Source organism: Pseudorca crassidens, chromosome 1 (genome assembly GCF_039906515.1).
Source record: "Pseudorca crassidens isolate mPseCra1 chromosome 1, mPseCra1.hap1, whole genome shotgun sequence".
NCBI lineage: Eukaryota > Metazoa > Chordata > Mammalia > Artiodactyla > Delphinidae > Pseudorca > Pseudorca crassidens.
The window spans coordinates 195,978,764-195,993,991 of NC_090296.1; the positions used below are offsets into that span (position 1 = coordinate 195,978,764).

A 15,228-nucleotide genomic window follows, 5' to 3' on the forward strand; every position below is an offset into this window, starting at 1 on the left:
AACCACAGAAGGAAGCGTGCATAGCCCCTACCCGGCTGTAACAGCATTCGGCATAGGGGTGGGCAAGTCGGAACCACAGAAGGAAGCGTGCATAGCCCCTACCCGGCTGTAACAGCATTCGGCATAGGGGTGGGCAAGTCGGAACCACAGAAGGTAGCGTGCATAGCCCCTACCCGGCTGCAACAGCATTCGGCATAGGGGTGGGCAAGTCGGAACCACAGAAGGTAGCGTGCATAGCCCCTACCCGGCTGTAACAGCATTCGGTATAGGGGTGTGCAAATCGGAACCACAGAAGGAAGCGTGCATAGCCCCTACCCGGCTGTAACAGCATTCGGCATAGGGGTGGGCAAGTCGGAACCACAGAAGGAAGCGTGCATAGCCACTACCCGGCTGTAACAGCATTCGGCATAGGGGTGGGCAAGTCGGAACCACTGAAGGAAGCGTGCATAGCCCCTACCCGGCTGTAACAGCATTCGGCATAGGGGTGGGCAAGTCGGAACCACAGAAGGAAGCGTGCATAGCCCCTACCCGGCTGTAACAGCATTCGGCATAGGGGTGGGCAAGTCGGAACCACAGAAGGAAGCGTGCATAGCCACTACCCGGCTGCAACAGCATTCGGCATAGGGGTGGGCAAGTCGGAACCACAGAAGGTAGCGTGCATAGCCCCTACCCGGCTGTAACAGCATTCGGCATAGGGGTGGGCAAGTCAGAACCACAGAAGGAAGCGTGCATAGCCCCTACCCGGCTGTAACAGCATTCGGCATAGGGGTGTGCAAATCGGAACCACAGAAGGAAGCGTGCATAGCCACTACCCGGCTGTAACAGCATTCGGCATAGGGGTGGGCAAGTCGGAACCACAGAAGGTAGCATGCATAGCCACTACCCGGCTGTAACAGCATTCGGCATAGGGGTGGGCAAGTCGGAACCACAGAAGGAAGCGTGCATAGCCACTACCCGGCTGTAACAGCATTCGGCATAGGGATGGGCAAGTCGGAACCACAGAAGGTAGCGTGCATAGCCACTACCCGGCTGTAACAGCATTCGGCATAGGGTTGGGCAAGTCGGAACCACAGAAGGTAGCGTGCATAGCCCCTACCCGGCTGTAACAGCATTCGGCATAGGGGTGGGCAAGTCGGAACCACAGAAGGTAGCGTGCATAGCCCCTACCCGGCTGTAACAGCATTCGGCATAGGGGTGGGCAAGTCGGAACCACAGAAGGTAGCGTGCATAGCCACTACCCGGCTGTAACAGCATTCGGCATAGGGGTGGGCAAGTCGGAACCACAGAAGGAAGCGTGCATAGCCACTACCCGGCTGTAACAGCATTCGGCATAGGGGTGGGCAAGTCGGAACCACAGAAGGAAGCGTGCATAGCCACTACCCGGCTGCAACAGCATTCGGCATAGGGGTGGGCAAGTCGGAACCACAGAAGGTAGCGTGCATAGCCCCTACCCGGCTGTAACAGCATTCGGCATAGGGGTGGGCAAGTCAGAACCACAGAAGGAAGCGTGCATAGCCCCTACCCGGCTGTAACAGCATTCGGCATAGGGGTGTGCAAATCGGAACCACAGAAGGAAGCGTGCATAGCCACTACCCGGCTGTAACAGCATTCGGCATAGGGGTGGGCAAGTCGGAACCACAGAAGGTAGCGTGCATAGCCACTACCCGGCTGTAACAGCATTCGGCATAGGGGTGGGCAAGTCGGAACCACAGAAGGAAGCGTGCATAGCCACTACCCGGCTGCAACAGCATTCGGCATAGGGGTGGGCAAGTCGGAACCACAGAAGGAAGCGTGCATAGCCACTACCCGGCTGTAACAGCATTCGGCATAGGGGTGGGCAAGTCGGAACCACAGAAGGTAGCGTGCATAGCCCCTACCCGGCTGTAACAGCATTCGGCATAGGGGTGGGCAAGTCGGAACCACAGAAGGTAGCGTGCATAGCCCCTACCCGGCTGTAACAGCATTCGGCATAGGGGTGGGCAAGTCGGAACCACAGAAGGTAGCGTGCATAGCCCCTACCCGGCTGTAACAGCATTCGGCATAGGGGTGGGCAAGTCGGAACCACAGAAGGTAGCGTGCATAGCCACTACCCGGCTGTAACAGCATTCGGCATAGGGGTGGGCAAGTCAGAACCACAGAAGGAAGCGTGCATAGCCCCTACCCGGCTGTAACAGCATTCGGCATAGGGGTGGGCAAGTCGGAACCACAGAAGGTAGCGTGCATAGCCCCTACCCAGCTGTAACAGCATTCGGCATAGGGGTGGGCAAGTCGGAACCACAGAAGGTAGCGTGCATAGCCACTACCCGGCTGTAACAGCATTCGGCATAGGGGTGGGCAAGTCGGAACCACAGAAGGAAGCGTGCATAGCCACTACCCGGCTGTAACAGCATTCGGCATAGGGGTGGGCAAGTCGGAACCACAGAAGGTAGCGTGCATAGCCCCTACCCGGCTGTAACAGCATTCGGCATAGGGGTGGGCAAGTCAGAACCACAGAAGGAAGCGTGCATAGCCCCTACCCGGCTGTAACAGCATTCGGCATAGGGGTGTGCAAATCGGAACCACAGAAGGAAGCGTGCATAGCCACTACCCGGCTGTAACAGCATTCGGCATAGGGGTGGGCAAGTCGGAACCACAGAAGGTAGCGTGCATAGCCCCTACCCGGCTGTAACAGCATTCGGCATAGGGGTGGGCAAGTCGGAACCACAGAAGGAAGCGTGCATAGCCCCTACCCGGCTGTAACAGCATTCGGCATAGGGGTGGGCAAGTCGGAACCACAGAAGGAAGCGTGCATAGCCCCTACCCGGCTGTAACAGCATTCGGCATAGGGGTGGGCAAGTCGGAACCACAGAAGGTAGCGTGCATAGCCACTACCCGGCTGTAACAGCATTCGGCATAGGGGTGGGCAAGTCAGAACCACAGAAGGAAGCGTGCATAGCCCCTACCCGGCTGTAACAGCATTCGGCATAGGGGTGGGCAAGTCGGAACCACAGAAGGTAGCGTGCATAGCCCCTACCCAGCTGTAACAGCATTCGGCATAGGGGTGGGCAAGTCGGAACCACAGAAGGTAGCGTGCATAGCCACTACCCGGCTGTAACAGCATTCGGCATAGGGGTGGGCAAGTCGGAACCACAGAAGGAAGCGTGCATAGCCACTACCCGGCTGTAACAGCATTCGGCATAGGGGTGGGCAAGTCGGAACCACAGAAGGTAGCGTGCATAGCCCCTACCCGGCTGTAACAGCATTCGGCATAGGGGTGGGCAAGTCAGAACCACAGAAGGAAGCGTGCATAGCCCCTACCCGGCTGTAACAGCATTCGGCATAGGGGTGTGCAAATCGGAACCACAGAAGGAAGCGTGCATAGCCACTACCCGGCTGTAACAGCATTCGGCATAGGGGTGGGCAAGTCGGAACCACAGAAGGTAGCGTGCATAGCCCCTACCCGGCTGTAACAGCATTCGGCATAGGGGTGGGCAAGTCGGAACCACAGAAGGAAGCGTGCATAGCCCCTACCCGGCTGTAACAGCATTCGGCATAGGGGTGGGCAAGTCGGAACCACAGAAGGAAGCGTGCATAGCCCCTACCCGGCTGTAACAGCATTCGGCATAGGGGTGGGCAAGTCGGAACCACAGAAGGTAGCGTGCATAGCCACTACCCGGCTGTAACAGCATTCGGCATAGGGGTGGGCAAGTCAGAACCACAGAAGGAAGCGTGCATAGCCCCTACCCGGCTGTAACAGCATTCGGCATAGGGGTGGGCAAGTCGGAACCACAGAAGGTAGCGTGCATAGCCCCTACCCAGCTGTAACAGCATTCGGCATAGGGGTGGGCAAGTCGGAACCACAGAAGGTAGCGTGCATAGCCACTACCCGGCTGTAACAGCATTCGGCATAGGGGTGGGCAAGTCGGAACCACAGAAGGAAGCGTGCATAGCCACTACCCGGCTGTAACAGCATTCGGCATAGGGGTGGGCAAGTCGGAACCACAGAAGGTAGCGTGCATAGCCCCTACCCGGCTGTAACAGCATTCGGCATAGGGGTGGGCAAGTCAGAACCACAGAAGGAAGCGTGCATAGCCCCTACCCGGCTGTAACAGCATTCGGCATAGGGGTGTGCAAATCGGAACCACAGAAGGAAGCGTGCATAGCCACTACCCGGCTGTAACAGCATTCGGCATAGGGGTGGGCAAGTCGGAACCACAGAAGGTAGCGTGCATAGCCCCTACCCGGCTGTAACAGCATTCGGCATAGGGGTGGGCAAGTCGGAACCACAGAAGGAAGCGTGCATAGCCCCTACCCGGCTGTAACAGCATTCGGCATAGGGGTGGGCAAGTCGGAACCACAGAAGGAAGCGTGCATAGCCCCTACCCGGCTGTAACAGCATTCGGCATAGGGGTGGGCAAGTCGGAACCACAGAAGGTAGCGTGCATAGCCACTACCCGGCTGTAACAGCATTCGGCATAGGGGTGGGCAAGTCGGAACCACAGAAGGAAGCGTGCATAGCCCCTACCCGGCTGTAACAGCATTCGGCATAGGGGTGGGCAAGTCGGAACCACAGAAGGAAGCGTGCATAGCCACTACCCGGCTGCAACAGCATTCGGCATAGGGGTGGGCAAGTCGGAACCACAGAAGGTAGCGTGCATAGCCCCTACCCGGCTGTAACAGCATTCGGCATAGGGGTGGGCAAGTCAGAACCACAGAAGGAAGCGTGCATAGCCCCTACCCGGCTGTAACAGCATTCGGCATAGGGGTGGGCAAGTCGGAACCACAGAAGGTAGCGTGCATAGCCCCTACCCGGCTGTAACAGCATTCGGCATAGGGGTGGGCAAGTCGGAACCACAGAAGGTAGCGTGCATAGCCCCTACCCGGCTGTAACAGCATTCGGCATAGGGGTGGGCAAGTCGGAACCACAGAAGGTAGCGTGCATAGCCACTACCCGGCTGTAACAGCATTCGGCATAGGGGTGGGCAAGTCGGAACCACAGAAGGAAGCGTGCATAGCCACTACCCGGCTGTAACAGCATTCGGCATAGGGGTGGGCAAGTCGGAACCACAGAAGGAAGCGTGCATAGCCACTACCCGGCTGCAACAGCATTCGGCATAGGGGTGGGCAAGTCGGAACCACAGAAGGTAGCGTGCATAGCCCCTATCCGGCTGTAACAGCATTCGGCATAGGGGTGGGCAAGTCAGAACCACAGAAGGAAGCGTGCATAGCCCCTACCCGGCTGTAACAGCATTCGGCATAGGGGTGTGCAAATCGGAACCACAGAAGGAAGCGTGCATAGCCACTACCCGGCTGTAACAGCATTCGGCATAGGGGTGGGCAAGTCGGAACCACAGAAGGTAGCGTGCATAGCCACTACCCGGCTGTAACAGCATTCGGCATAGGGGTGGGCAAGTCGGAACCACAGAAGGAAGCGTGCATAGCCACTACCCGGCTGTAACAGCATTCGGCATAGGGGTGGGCAAGTCGGAACCACAGAAGGTAGCGTGCATAGCCCCTACCCGGCTGTAACAGCATTCGGCATAGGGGTGGGCAAGTCGGAACCACAGAAGGTAGCGTGCATAGCCCCTACCCGGCTGTAACAGCATTCGGCATAGGGGTGGGCAAGTCGGAACCACAGAAGGTAGCGTGCATAGCCCCTACCCGGCTGTAACAGCATTCGGCATAGGGGTGGGCAAGTCGGAACCACAGAAGGTAGCGTGCATAGCCACTACCCGGCTGTAACAGCATTCGGCATAGGGGTGGGCAAGTCGGAACCACAGAAGGAAGCGTGCATAGCCACTACCCGGCTGTAACAGCATTCGGCATAGGGGTGGGCAAGTCGGAACCACAGAAGGTAGCGTGCATAGCCACTACCCGGCTGTAACAGCATTCGGCATAGGGGTGGGCAAGTCGGAACCACAGAAGGTAGCGTGCATAGCCCCTACCCGGCTGTAATCAAAGATGGGCAATGACAAGTGTTAGCCAGGATCTGGGGAAGCTGGAACCTTTATACATCGCTGCTGGGAATGTATAAGGGGGCAGCCACTTTGGAAAACAGCTTGGCAGTTCTTTAAAAGGTTAAAAACGTCAAGTTACCATGGGTTACCTAGCAATTCCATTCTTAGGTATATACCCCAAAGAAATTAAAACATACATTCACACAAACACTTGTACGTGAATGTTTATCGCAGCGTTATTCCTAATAGTTAAAAAGTAGAGACAGCCCAGATGTCCATCAAATGATGACTGGATAAACAAAATGTAGTGTATCCGCACGGTGGAATATTATTCAGCAAGGAAAAAGGAATGAAGTGCTGACATGTGCTGCAACATGGATGGATCTCAAAACGTTATAATACACTGTATGATTCCATTTATATGAAATGTCCAGAATGGGCCATTCCACAGGGACAGAAGTAGATGAGTAGGCTGGGGGCATTGGAGGCGGGGGGATGGCGAGTGACTCCTGATGGGCAGGGAGCTTCTGTTCAGGATGATACAAACAGTCTGAAATGGCTTTGCTGATGGTTGCACAACTCTGTGAATATACTAAAAGCAATGCATAGTGTACTTTAAAAGGGTGAGTTGTATAGTAGGTGAATTATATCTCAGTAAAGCTATTAAAAAAAGAATATATGAGGTAATATGTAGGGACATACTTTGAGCTATTTGAGAAGATCCTAGTAATATTATAGTTTGACTGTAAGGCTTTTAAGTAGTAGCAGGATGACTTAGATATGTTTCCTTGCTTGCAGGCCTGTGATTTTATGCCATGACTCAACTTTATAAGGCTGTAACTCAGCAGTATAAAATACTGAAAATGTTGAAACATAAAATGAAAACTGCTTGGCTTACTATTTTTATCTAATAGGATTTTCTGAATCAGTTAATTAGCAACAAGTAGAATGTGTCATTAAGGAGTTAGATTTTAGAATCATAAAATTTTAGAGCTGGAAGAAACTTTAAAGTCATCTATTTGAGGTTCCCTCATATTATTTTGTAAGTGAGAAAACGGAGTCCTGCAGAGGTTAAATATGATATCTTAGGTCACAAAGTTGAGTAAACTCTGGAACTGAGTCAGTGTTCTTTGGGTTGATTACTGTTGGTTTTAGTGCTGTTAATAGTATTAGCACTGACAGTACCACCAGCAGCTATTTAAGTGCTTCCTGTGTACCTGGCACTCTGTTAGGTACTTTATGTGTGTTATCTTGGCTCATCTGCACAGCAGTCTAAGGGTGATTCGTTTCACCTGTGGATGAGTTTCCTGTTGCTGCTGTTACAAGTTAACAAAAACTTCATGCCTTGAAATAGCACAAATTTATTACCTCACAGTTCTGGAGGTCAGAAGCCCAAAATGGGTCTTACTGAGAGCTGGTAGGGCTGCATTCCTTTCTGGAAGCTTCAGTAGAGATGCGTTTTCTTGTCTGTTCCATCTTCTATAGGCTGCCCACACTTCCTTTGCTCGTGGCCTCCTTCCACTGTCCGCAGTGGCAGATTGAGTCTTTCAGATGCTGTTTCTCTGGTTCTGATTCTTCATCCCTCTTCTCCCATTAAGGACCCATCTCAGTAATCCAGGATACTCTCTTTTTTTTTTTTTTATTTTTTTGCGGTACGCGAGCCTCTCACTGCTGTGGCCTCTCCCGTTGCGGAGCACAGGCTCCGGACGCGCAGGCTCAGCGGCCATGGCTCGCGGGCCCAGCCGCTCCGCGGCATGTGGGATCTTCCCGGACCGGGGCACGACCCCGCGTCCCCTGCATCGGCAGGCGGACTCTCAACCACTGCGCCACCAGGGAAGCCCCAGGATACTCTCATTTTAAGGTCAGTTGATTGGCACTTGCAATCATAAGTCCCCCTTGGCATGTAACCTACCATATTCACAGATTTCAGGGATTTGCACGTGGATATCCTTGGGGGAGGGGTCATTATTTTGCCTCCTGCAATCTGTTAATGAGAAAGATTGAGGTCCAGAGAGGTTAGCTAAGTTGTCCAGGGTCGCAACGTTAGTAAATGAAAGAGCTCATAGTTTAACCCAGGTCTGTTATTTAGCATATCTTTCGCAATGATGCGATGTTTTCTACAAATGCCATTTGATTGTTGTCTGGAAGAGAGAGTAGGATGGTTGGCAGTATTCAGATGGTAAATAGCTATTTATTCTTAAAGTAAAATCACATTTACTTTAATAATATCAAGAAATAGGCTATGGGCTTCCCTGGTGGCGCAGTGGTTGGGGGTCCGCCTGCCGATGCAGGGGACACGGGTTCGTGCCCCAGTTGAGGAAGATCCCACATGCCGCGGAGAGGCTGGGCCCGTGAGCCATGGCCGCTGAGCCTGCGCGTCCGGAGCCTTGCTCCGCAATGGGAGAGGCCACAGCAGTGAGAGGCCCGTACCGGAAAAAAAAAAAAAAAAGGCTATATTACTGTGAAGTAATTAAAAGCATGGTAGAGAATTACATTTATTGATGTGGGAAAGTGTTTATGACTCCTTGAGACTTTAAGTTCGTTCCTCCCCCCCATTTCTCTCTATTCATGAGTTCCCCGTGGTCATCAGTTCCTTCCTCATCCAGGCTTCTGCCCCAGTTCCAGTTACTCGCCTGCAGACTCCCCCACCCCTTTGCACCCCTTTGATCTCCTGCCTGGCGAACACTCAGGGCTGGACGAGCCCAACTACCTGCGTGTTGGTTTCACGTTAATGGTACCTACACTCTGCAGCCTCAGAATTGCCGGTAGCCTCCCCAGGTGCCTTTTATCTCACTCCCCACAGCATCCCGCCTCCGGGCTTTCAGACCTCTCACCCCTCCCGTGTTACCTGGCGTCTCAGCAGTCCTCCGCGCAGTTGACCGCAGTTGCCCATTGCTTCATTGCGGGAACCCTCTGCTCTTGGCCTTTGTCACCCCACCCTTTCCTGGCTGCTCCTTTTCAGTCTTCTGTGTCGGCCCCACCGCTTCTGCCTGACTGCTCGGTGAGGAGCCCTCAAGGTCTAGTCCTCTTTTTCTCCCCTCGCCCTTTTGATTTTAACTATGATCTATTTGAGTCAGTCTCCCGTGTTCATGTCTCTCGCCCACGCTCTCTCAGCCTCGGCACTAGTGACGTTTGGGGCTGGATGACAGTTTGCTGCAGGGCTGTCTTGTGCATTGCAGGATGGTCAGCAGCATCTCTGGCCTCTACCCACTAGATGCCAGTAGAACCCCTCTGTCCCCGGTGTGACAACCGCAAGTGTCACCACTCATTGCTGAGTATCTCCTGGGGGGCAAAATCACCCCAGTGGAGACCCACTTACTAAGCCTGAAGCTCCCTTCTGAGGCTCTAAGGATAACGCCTTTTGGCAGCTCCGTCTGCCTGTCTCCTAACAAATTTGACAGAACCAAAGTGGACTCTTGCTCTTTCTCCCGACTCGCTGCCCTCCAGGTTTCCTCTTCCACATCATGCGTGACCTTGCAGGGCACTGGAGGTACTTCGGCTTTTATTCTGAGTGAACTAGGGAGCTGTCAGAGAGTCTGGGGCTAAGAAATGATAGGCTCTCATTTAGGTCAGGTCTTTGTTGAGAACATACTGTAAGTTGGAGGGTTGAAGCAGGAAGACTAGTTAAGAATACTGCGGTGATCCAGGTGAAAAGGTAGGAGGAGCTTGTACCAGGGTGGTGGTAGAGGAGGTGGTAAGGAGTATGGTATCTTTGGTTTACGCCTTAAATATAGGTATCCCTGAGAAGAGGAATGCATGGTGGCATCATGAGATTAACATCTTTGTGTGATTTGTTTATCAAGTATTTTCTAAGATCTTGAAGGAAGCAGGATTTGGTAGATCAGAGTGAGAAGAGAGTAGCCAAAGCCGGGACCCTGTGGGGATGTTACTTGAACGAATGCAGGCCAGGTTGGGTGGTGAAATGAGAGACCCCATGGGGGAGGGTAAGCAGGGCATCCAGTACAGCCAGGCCCACCTCACAGTCTTCTCCTGGGCTGGCCCTCCCACTCTAAAACAAGTACCTATGCCAGGGCAGGTAGAAGCAATGGAAGTCAGGAGACGTGTCTTCACCAGACCTTGTGAGCAGGTTGTGGGCTGTAAGGCTCTCAGCTGAAGTGGGGTGGCAGTTGGCATTTGGGGTGGGAAGGTGGTTGTCATACAGGGTGGCCCTGCACGTTGTGGAACACTGAGGATCCCTGGTCCCTCACTGAGAGCAGCGTGTGTGTGCTCCCTCATCATGACATCTAAACCGTGCCCCTGCCCTCTAAGTTCCACATTCCCATGGGGGTCGGTCACGTTCAACTGCAAACCACCACAGACTAAGCCCTTTTTATTTATTTATTTATTTAAATTTGGTAATTTATTTTCATGAATTTTTCCCTTTTAAAAAAAATTGGAGTATAGTTGATTTACAGTGTTGTGTTAGTTTCACGTGTATAGTACAGTGATTCAGTTATATATATATATATCTCTCTATATATACATATGTAAACATATATATCCTTCTTTTTAAGATTTTTTTTATATGGACCCTTTTTAAAGTCTTTATTGAGTTTGTTACAGTATTGCTTCTGTTTTGGTGTTTTGGCCGTGGGGCATGTGGGATCTTAGCTCCCTGACCAGGGATCGAACCTGCACCCCCTGCATTGGAAGGCGAGGTCTTAACCACTGGACTGCCAGGGAAGTCCCTATATATCTATTCTTTTTCAGATTCTTTTCCCTTATAGGTTATTACAAAATACTGAGTAGAGTTCCCTGTGCTATGCAGTAGGACCTTGCTGGTTGGTTATCTGTTTTATACAGAGTAGTGTATGTATGTTAATCCCAAACTCCTGATTTACCCCTTCTCTCTGCCGCCCCAGTAACCATACATTTGTTTTCTATGTCTGAGGGTCCATTTCTGTTTTGTAAATAAGTTCATTTGTATTTTTTTTTTAGATTCCACATATAAGTAATATATGATATTTGTCTTTGTCTGACTTACTTCACTCAGTACGACAATCTCTAGGTCCATCCATGTTGCTGCAAATGGCATTATTTCTTCTTTTTTATGGCTGAGTAGTATTCCATTGTATATATGTACCACATCTTCTTTATCCCTTCATCTGTCGATGGACATTTAGGTTGCTTCCATGTCTTGGCTATTGTCAGTAGTTCTACAATGAATATTGGGGTGCATGCATCTTTTTGAATTATAGTTTTCTCCAGATATTTGCCCAGGAGTGGGATTGCAGGATCGTTTGGTAGCTCTATTTTTAGTTTTTTAAGGAACCTCCATACTGTTCTCCATCATGGCTGTACCAGTTTACATTCCCACCAGCAGTGTAGGAGGCTCCTTAAGCCCTTTTTTCAATTTGAAAATTGTCTTCCATAACGTGAAGTCAAAGGGCCGTGGCATGGCAGACCCTTAAAGAAAACCTAGATATTTGATTTCTAGTTTTAGGGGCTTAGAAAGTATAGCAGTGAATATTGCCGCCAGTACTTTAAAATTAGCATCCCTTAAATGTTTTCTGTCCCCAATAGGTACCTTAAAATATTCATTCTTAACTCTTCTGTAGAGGGTGTGGGTGTCTCAGGGCCACCTCTAAAGATAGTGCACAGGACACCTGTTCCAGCTACTGCCTTCCCAGCCTTGAAGTGTGAGGGAATTTGAATAAAATAAGCGAGGAGTTGGGATGAAAGCAAATTCCCTGGCTGTATCTTAGGAAAGGGGTGGGAGTAGGGTTGGAAGAGGAAGGTTAATGGCTGTGTGTGAATGTTTATGCACGTCATGTGTTTATCAGGTCTAGCTGCTATCCAGAGCGAGGTATTTTTACAATCACATTTTAGACAGAGTAGTAGGAAATACAATGTACGACTCATCAGATTTGTGAAAGTTTGATAACTCAGAATTTGGAGCAATGAAAAACTCACCAAAGAAAAGATCATCAGTTTGGATATATGAAATTGAAGACTTGTTCACAATGGAAAAATACTATAACAGACTGGGGGAAATGCTCATATCAAGTGTGACTGAGGGTTAATATCTGTAATACCAGAGGAGTTCTCTCAAACTTAATGAGGAAAAAACTGTCAAGATTTAGGACATAGGTGGACAGAGAATTTTAGCAGGTAAGGAATACAATTAGTAATAAAAATGGGTAATCAAAGAAGTGCATTTTAAATCAGCCTTCTCTCAGAAGTACTGGAAATTAAGATAATTCCCGATTCCAGCGAGGTTTTAAGGGATTGAGGCCATTTTCTGTTTTCTGTTTCTTGTGCTGTAGCTACCCCCAGCCGCTGCCTTTGTCTCAACATGACATATGACTCTTCTGCCTCGTCCATATTGCGTCTTTCACCTCTTCCTCCTGGGCTCTGTCTTCTCTCGAGAGCAGCAACCCGATAGGAGCGGGGCATCCCACCCGACCCAGCGCTGCTGCTGAGCCGCCCTCTGAGTTGACCCCGCACCATACTGTGGTCTTGGGTGTATGAGTCAACCCCTGCCACCTGTCTGGGGGGTTCCTGAAGTTAGGGGTGGGCGATTGCGCCTCAGAGCCTGGCGCACAGAAGCTGTTCAACCACGTGGGCTCTCTCAAAATTCATAGCTGTACAGCTGAATGTCTCTTCTGAAATTCTGGCTGACAGCCAACGGTTAGAGGACTGAGTTGGACTAAGAGACCACTGCCGTGTCCCAGACAGGAGGGGGTGGCTTACATCAAGGCAGTGATGGCAGAAATGGGTGGCAAGGAGCATGTTTGGGACAGTTTCCTGTGTAGACTTAATGACAGAGTTGATGTGTAGGGGTAGGGAGAACGAGGAGTTGTAGATCGATGTTTCTTAACTTTTAGTGTGCATATGAATCGCCTGGGGATTTTGTTTAAAGGTAGCTCCTGATTCAGCAGGTCTGGGGTAGGGCCAGAGACTCTGGGTTTCCAGGAGATGAGCCGCACCGTTGGTCTGTGGACCAGTCTTTAAGTAGCAAGGGTGAGATAACTTGAGTTTCAGGCTCCAGTGCCTAGATGATGATATCTATATCAGAAATGGGAAACACGGGAGAAAAGAAAGGGTGGGGAGGACCTGGGAGATGGAGTGAAGTCCTTGTGGGACGTTCAGGCTGAAAATTATAGACAGCTGCACACTTGGATCTTCAACTCAAGAGAAAATCAGGCCTAGAGATACAAATTTGGGAATCAGCACTTCATCAGTTATAGTAAGTAAAAGCCACAAGAATGAATGACATTACCTGCAAGAAAGAGATAAAGGTATTATTAGAAAATGTGCTTATTCCTGCTTGCGAGAATTTTAATGTTCCATTTAAGTTACTTTGTAAACCAGCAGTATGGAGGAAATTGGATAGGTGAGCCCCTGCATGTGAACAAGCTGTAGGGATAAATCCAGAAGTGGAGGAGTCTTCTTTGGAAAACCCCTTGAGTCCTTGGTAATGACCATAGATCAGGTTAAGTATTCCATAGATCAAGTTTAAAAAGCATTGGTGTACCTTCTCTTAGGAAAGTTCATTCATACAAACAAATATGTATTAAACATCTTCAAATGCCAGCCACTCCTCTGATCTCTGGGCTTAAGATAACACATAGAATGTATCCCCAACATGGCAGAGATTATGGGGGAGACTGGCAAAGTGGGTTCCATGAGTGTGATGCATGCTGTCGTGGGGAAGTGGGGCAGGGCCACACGACTCAGCATGGGGACAAGGGACAGCTTTCTTGTGGAAGCAGCATGTAAACCGAGACCGGAAGTCCGAGAGGAGGTGACCACGAAGAGGACGGGAAGGGCTGGACAGTGACGACTTGGAGGGGACAAGGCTCTGCAGGTTGAAGGAGGGTGGTATGGCTGGACCACAGAGTGTGGGGAGGGAGAGTTGTGAGGGATGAGGCTGGAGAAGGGAGCAGAGTCCATGATGAGGCCCTTTCCCCCCGGGACCTGGTGGAGGGTGGAGGGAGAAAACAGTGTATTTTCCAAAGGAAAAAGTATTATTCTGCCTGGGGGTAGTTCAAACAATAGTCCTATGCATGTGGTTTCATAAGGCTTTTATGGACTGGCCTAGTAATGGAATGACTCATAGTAACATTGTTTCTGTAGGAAAATGTTTTGGGCTTCAAAAACTTACAATTTAACTTCCAAAAAAATTTTTTTCACCATTTCGGGACTGCTTGGATGGGCATACAACTCTAGTGCTTTTTGTTATTTGTGCTCCAATCATGCTTTCTCTGGTGTTTATCTGTGTGGCTGCAGTGTTGATTTTCCACCCGCTGATAGGAATCAAAGGAATCATTCCACAGACGGAGGAACAGGTTTAGAAAATATGTGGAAATAAAAATAGAAATCTTTTTACAAGTTGTTTTGTTTTCAGAGTGTTTGTTCTTTAAAGTTAAGGATTACTCCATAAACTATATTGTGGTGTCGTGTTGTGTACCATGAAAGTATGGAAAATGAAACTGACATGGAAATTGTAAACGGAAAGTAAGAGAGAGTGGCAGGGTTTCACTATTGAAGTCAAATGGAATGCTGAAGGTAAACTACACGGATAAAATACCTCCTTCAAAAAGACTTTAATAACCATGAGCTTAGCTTAGCCCCATCATAATTATCATCATCATTATCTTCATTACAACTATTGTTATCATTAGAAATACTAGATTTTTTTTTTTAAGCAGAAAAGAACTGTTAAGGCCAGTCCCTTTATAAAATAGAACTACATGAGCTTCATTTTGTTTAATAAGTGGAACTTTAGGCTGAAACTCCTTCAAATTCCCAGGTCTCCAGTAGGCCAAGTTAATTTCATCCACACCCATCTCGTGAAAATCTTTCTTTCTGTGTTAGTTAGAATGCTTTCCGCTGACAAATAACTGAAGACTCAACTGTGAACAACTTAAATAGTAAGTAAATTTAATGATCTCATATAACTAGAAATCTGGAAGAAAGATGGTTTTATAGTTGGTTCACGTAGCAGCTGACTGCTGTCATTAGGCTCTTGGGATCTTTCTGTCTTTCTGTTCTGCTGTCATGCTGAGTGAGCTTTTGTCCTCAAGCTTGTCCTTTCCTGGTCTCAAGATGGCAGGCAGCTTTAGCTCCAAGATCGACATCCTCATATCAAAGCACCCGAGACTGTAAGAAGAGGTGTCTCTTGTCTTGGTTCGGGTGCTATAACAAAATGCTGTATACTGGGTGGCTTCAGCAACAGACATTTTATTTCTCACAGTTCTGGAGTCTGGGAAGTCCAAGATCAAGGTGCCTGAAGATTTGATTTTTCACGAGCTTGCAGACAACTATCTTTTTCCTGTTTCCTCGCACG

The 15,228-nt window shown here is 49.8% G+C and overlaps 1 protein-coding gene across 44 annotated transcripts in view; it reads left to right on the forward strand.

Annotated features, from left to right (window-relative positions):
- Positions 1-15,228, forward strand: part of ZNF438 (zinc finger protein 438) — a 297,450-nt gene that overhangs the window by 17,284 nt on the left and 264,938 nt on the right. For 2 of the 44 annotated variants that reach the window (XM_067705144.1, XM_067705155.1), the window contains exon 1: positions 10,454-14,812. The exons of the other annotated variants lie outside the window; for them this stretch is intronic. The gene's annotated coding sequence lies outside the window, so the exon portion shown is untranslated. Of the gene's footprint in view, positions 1-10,453; positions 14,813-15,228 lie in introns of those variants that run through there. 44 annotated transcript variants of the gene reach the window in all.